Source organism: Arachis ipaensis, chromosome B09, assembly GCF_000816755.2.
Source record: "Arachis ipaensis cultivar K30076 chromosome B09, Araip1.1, whole genome shotgun sequence".
Taxonomy (NCBI): Eukaryota; Viridiplantae; Streptophyta; class Magnoliopsida; order Fabales; family Fabaceae; genus Arachis; species Arachis ipaensis.
The window spans coordinates 20,238,972-20,245,918 of NC_029793.2; positions in this window are offsets into that span (position 1 = coordinate 20,238,972).

Here is a 6,947-nt window from a genome sequence, read left to right on the forward strand (position 1 = left end):
TTAGGTGTTGGCCATTCATGAATAGTCTTTACCTTTTTTTCATCAACTTCAATTCCACTCGCACTCACAACAAAACCAAGAAATATAACTCGATCAATACAAAAAGTGCACTTTTTAAGATTGGCATATAATTTTTCTTTTCGAAACACTTCCAAAACAACTGAAACATGTGACAAGTGGTCATCCAAACAAGTGCTATAACTGAAAATATCATCAAAATAAACAACAACAAATTTACCCAAAAATTCTCGCAAAACATGGTTCATTAGACGCATAAAAGTACTAGGTGCATTAGTTAACCCAAAAGACATTACTAACCACTCATATAACCCATGTTTTGTTTTAAATGTAGTCTTCCATTCATCCCCTGGTTTCATTCTAATTTGATGATCCCCACTTTTCAAATCAATTTTAGTGAATATGCATGTACAATATAACTCATCAAGCATGTCATCTAACCTAGGGATATGATAACAATACTTTACCATAATTTTATTGACTGCACGACAATTCACACACATTTTTCAAGTACCATCCTTCTTTGGGACCAACAAAACTGGTACAACACATGGACTCATACTCTCCCTGATGTGATCTTTGGCTAATAACTCCTCCACTTGCCTTTGAAGCTCCTTTATCTCTTTAGGATTACTCCTATAGGCTGGTCTATTAGGAATGCTAGCACCAGGAATAAAATCAATTTGGTACTCAATCCCTCGTAATGGAGGTAAACCACGTGGCACGTCAGTAGAAAAGACATTGGTAAATTTCTGCAACAAAGAGACAAAGCTATTTGGCAAATTTGGGTTAAGGTCAGTGTCAGAGAATAAAGTATCCTTAAACCGAACCATAAACAAAGCTTTCTTGCCTATTAAAGCACTCTTTAAATCTCTCTCTTTTGCAAAGAAACACAATTTGCTCTCAACTTTTTCAATTTTCTCTGTATTTGCACTACTCTTTTCTTTCTTTTCACTTACCTTTGGGACTTTTGCTATATTTTTTTCTCTCATAGCCTATTTTCTCTCAGATTTTTCTATGAACTCACATCCCATGTTCCCCTTGGTATCCTATTGAAGTTTCAACTGGTCAAGATAAACCTTCTTAGGCGATAAAGGAGTAAAAGTAATCTTGCGACCATTAAAATCAAAGGAGAATCGATTCATGTGCCCATCATGAAATGCTCGACGGTTGAACTGTCATGGTCTCCCCAATAATAAATGACAAGCTTATATTGGCACCACATCACACAATGCCTCATCAACATACTTTTCAACAGATAATGCAATTATCACCTGTTTGATAACCTTGATCTCTCCACTGTCATTCAACCATTGCAACATATATAGTTTAGGATGTGGAACACATGTCAAACCCAATTTCTCTACCATAAGTGTACTAGTCACATTAGTCCGACTCCCGCCATCAATAATCAGACTACACACTTTTCCATCCACCAAGCATCTAGTGTGAAAAATATTTTGGCGTTGCTCTAGGCTATCTTCTTTCACCTGCAAATTTAAAGCACGTCTAACAACAAGAGATTCACCGTAGACTGCATACTCAACATCACCATTAGAACAATCCTCCAAAGATGACATACTATTATGATCAGAATCATCACCATGATCAGAATCAGACACAATATCATTTCCTCTAATAACCATCAATCTCCTATTTGGGCAATCACTAACATAATGACCCATACCATGATACTTGAAGCATTTAATATCTCGATGCCTAGAAGTAGTAGAAGAAGAGATAGAATTACATTTCTTCTTCGTAGCATCAAACAACGCCTTGGGTTTAACACCCTTAGTCTTTGTTGTGTCAGCACTACGAGACTCCCACTTTGGATTAGCATGAGATAATTCTCTTGGTGCTCTTATTTATTGTTGCCTCTCCACCTTCATTGCCATACTGACCAAATTCTCCATCTCCACATAATGATGTAACTCCACCACATCAGCAATTACTCTATTCAAACCACCCATAAATAGTGCTATAGTAATCTCAGTGTCCTCTTCTATGTTGGCAGTAATCATAAGCATCTCCATTTTCTTATGGTAGTCTTCAACGGACTTGGAGCCTTGAGTCAGCCGATGTAACTTCTGATGTACTTCCTTGTAGTAGTACGAAGGCACAAATCTTTTCTTCATGAGGCACTTCATAAGATCCCAATACTCTATAGGGTGATCATCATTCCGTCGTCTTGTCTTCACTAGTTCATCCCACCAAAGCAAGGCATAGTCAAAGAATGCAACTGCTGCCAAACGAACTTTCTTTGCCTTAGAGTAATTATGACAAGCAAAAATTCTTTCCACCTTTTGTTCCCACTCCAAATAAATTTCAAGATCATTTCTCCCTTTGAATGGTGGTATTTGCATCTTGATGGCATTAATATTGCTATCTTGATGTGTATGTCGAGGTGTTATAACCCCATCAGAGTCATCATCAGAAGGCACATGATTCTGACGCCGATTCCGGAAAGGTCCTTGTTTAGTATTCTTGGACAGTGTCTATGTCACCTCTTGCCTCCATGTTTTCAACTCAGTCAAGCGATTAGTTAAGTGTTGAATGATCCTTTGCATCAACTCCATGTCAACCAAAGTATCTTCGGAATGAGCTGCCATAACAATGAACCTGTAACAAAAATGTTATAGAAAGGACCTCACAATCACTCTCTCACGTGTTTCACTTAAGGATGGACATTCGTGTTGATCCTCAAAATTGGCTTTTTACCCTCTATTGAACTTACCACTCTTGCTTTTTACTACTCTTGAATCTCTTTGACTGTTATACTTTAGAAATCAAATAAAAAATAAAAGATAGAGAAAATCCGATGCAACGATAAGAGGAAAAGATGGAAAGAAAAAAAAAAGGGACAAAGACACAGAAGACAAAAAGATAAGAATAATAAAACAAAATAAAAATAATAAGAATAAGAATAATAATAATAACTTATTGAATGGTTTTTTTTAGATTTTTTTTATTGAATAAGAAAATTACTAATAATAAGAAGAAACTTCAAGGTACGTACTCTTCTTTTTTTTTTTGGTACTCAAGATGTGTTGGCAAAAGAAAAAAATTACTAATAATAAGAAGAAAGATAATAAACTAATAAACTAATAAAAGAATGAATGACAAGGGAAGGACGAAAAAAATAATGATGAACACAGAAACAACAAGGACAGAAAATAATATTAGAGAAAAAAATTAAAAAAAGAAAAGAACAAAGAATACAATAATAACTGAGAAGAGATGAAGAATCAATCAACAAAAAAAAGAACAAGATGTAAGGATAAACTTACTATGCGTGGCTGAATTTTTTTTGTTTAAATTTATTTAGAACACAAGAAGGATAAACGTAGACTAATAAAAATTAATCTAATCCCAAATGATGGTACGGAACTTAACCCAGGTTAAGATGGAATATCAAAGAAAGGGACTCCTCTACCTCAATTTGATTTCTTGATACAACAGTTAAGGGAATCACTCTACCTCATCTATTCACACCCAAGTTTCTCAAGAAAACTCATAATTTTCATTCATCAAAATTAAGAAAAAAAAGTGGCTACCAGGTTTTAGAGGATTTTTATACTTCTTAAATTTAAAACCCTAACTCATAAGTTCATTAGAATAAAAAAAATAGGCCAAATCATAATTGAACCTAAAACAAATTAACAACTAATGAGAGTTTTTAATGTATCTTATAAAATGATAAGACGTTTGACTTTGATAATCGTTAATCATTATCTTACCCAATTCTTAATGCATCTTTTAAACATATAATTTAGCCATGTTCACAAAATTATTTTTTATTCTCTTAATTATTGCTCTTATAATTAGACCAATTAACATATAATAGTTCTCAATTTATTCTATAGAACTCGTATCAATTCATATTTTAAATTTGCATATATTACAAATGAAGAATAGGACAACACACAACAGCAAGTGTAACAGTAAAAATGAATTTCAGCAAACTGCGCTGATGATTCATTTTTTCTTTAACTTTGAATGCACAAGCACTATTTGATATCTTAATTCTCTGCAGTTCCATGTGCATGTTTATATATATAACACAAAGGCATGCATAATATGGATAATGCGTTAATAGGATTATTTACGTTTTTATTTGGACAAAAATGTCTAAAATTTTTTAAAGTAATATTAAATATTTGTAAACTACATAAATCGGATCGAATTTCGAATTTACTTTTTAAAATCGATCCAATCCAATTCAAACTGTACAATATACTATAATATTATTATTTTATTATTAAATTTAAAATTTTATTTATAATATGTTTATTTTTTTACAATTTTATCTTATATTATTCATGTATTATCATTATTATTTAGTGAGCATTTTGTGAATATCAAATGAGACGATTAAATTGGATTCGATTGATTTAATTAAAAATAAGATCAAATTGATTGAGTCCAAACTCCAATAAATTATATACTTTAAATCGAATCAATTTTTTTCTCCAAACACATGCGAGATTAATTTTAGTTATTTATATTTTTTGAATATTACTAAACTTTCTTGCCTAAAGCTATCATAATCAAGGCTAACAACAACAATACTAATAATAATAATATTTTGAGACATTTTACCAATTCTCTGTAGAATATAAATTTTTACTCAATATTTGATGATAATTACTTATTTATTTTTTATTTTATATATTTTTTCTGTCTTTCTTATTTGTCTTATGACGAATAATTAATATGATGAGAAAATCATTCTTTTTACATGATGTATATAAAAATTTCTCAACTTTTTATAGATATCTTTTCTATAACTTTTGAAATTATTCCCTAATGTAATTATATCTAATGCTTTTAAAATATTTCAATTCTAATTCTAACCTTTTTTCAAAATTTCAATTTTGGATCGACCTCTTTTAAAAAGAAAAAAATTCATAAAGTGATAAAGTGAATTATTAGTCACTTTTAAAATTAGGATAGTAAAATTTATATATAATAAAAATTATAAATTTAATAATAATTGTTAATCTGAATAATTGGTTATGTTTTTTGTTTTTTGATAATCGCTTGTCACAAGAAAACGATTGGGGAACAAAGGATCGCTATAAAAAGCTCTTATGTCATCTTTCATTGATTTTAAGACTTTTTATCTATAATGCACAAATACTGATACGGACACAACACACAACACAACATGAATACCACGATATACGAATTTTAAAATTTTACATAACACAAGGACACGCATACATGTAAAATATAAAGTATTTTTTAAATAAATCGTAATGATATTTTGATATTTTATTAATAAAAAAATATAAATTAATTTTTTAATTATTTTTAATGTCTTATTTTAATTTATATCAAATATTTAAAATATTTTTGTTTTACTAAATAATAATATATAGTATATCTAAATTTATTTTAAAAGTATATGTTAAGAATAAAACTGGACTTCACGTGATAATATTTAAAGGTGTCCAAGTGTGTCCGAATAAGATTTTTTATTTATTATTAAGATACGATTTGCACACAACAGACACACGTATCAGACGAGTATCAGTAACTGTCGTGTTCAAAATGTGTCCGATACGTGAACACGACAACTCAGCAAAATATCTCTTTCCATACTCATTTAATATAGGAAACTAATGGTAAACTATTATTGGTGGCAACGACAATGAAATTAGAGTAAAATCCAAAAGAAAAAGGAAGTATTATATATTTTAGATTTAATAATACTTTTTATTCAAAAAAATAGTAAATCACAAAAATAAAATAAGAATTTAATACATTTCCATTAATAAAATTATTGAAATATAATTGGTTCAAGTAGTGGGTTTGGCACAACAGCAGAAGCCGCCATTACCGCTAGGTTGTTCAACGCATTGTCCAATCGTATAGCCAAGCTTCTTGCAGTATCCATCACAATTTTGAAAGAACTGATTGCATGGTCCCACACAATGCTGAGATTCAGTATTCAAACCTACATCCCACAATAATTTTTTTATTAACAAACTAGTATATATATTTTACGAAAGATAGTTCACTCGAATTCACAACTTCTTAATTGAATATGAGGAGATTATGTCATTTGAACTATAACTTCTTAATTGAATATGAGGAGATTATGTCATTTGAACTATAACTTATTGGCATATGAAAACATGGTTGAAATAATAAATTTCAATATTCATATTTTAAATTTTAATTTTACATACGTACCATTACAAATGGAGAATAGGACAACTACAAGTGTGACTGCAAAGATGAATATCAGCCAGCTGCGGTTACTCATTTTTTTTTCCTTAACTTTGGATGTACAGCACTGCTTGATGTTTTCATTGTTTGCAGTGCCATATTTATATAACACGAATTCATGCATTAATTACATTTTTATTTGGACCAAAAAATCAACATTTTTTTATTGCATTTGATCTCATAATAATTATATATATAGAAGATTTGATGATTTTAATATAATATTTTTTATTATATTAATAGGGTAATATGAATAACAAATTAATAGAATTATTTATGTTTTTATTTGGACCACAAAAATCTAATAATTTTTATTGTATTTTATCACACATTATGACATTAGTTATATTTAACTGACATAATAAGAATAAGAATGGCATTGGGACAAGTAGAGGCAAATTTTTTATCTATTCATCAACTTCGTACCCTTCTTTACCTTAGACGCTACCTGTTGTTCCACTCCCAGAGGCGAGGCACATATCATTGAAGGAGGGCAGTGGCCTCCAAAATTTTAATTTTTGTTAAAAATGAATAAATTTTTTGGAGATGGCCCCCTTTTTTATTAACCAGCTTCTCTCTTTACAAAAAAAACTTCCTTTTTAAATTATAATATATAAATACAATTCAATAATAATTTAGAGTAAACAAAAAAAAAACTCAGATATTCAAGTATAGTGTTAATAAGATATAAT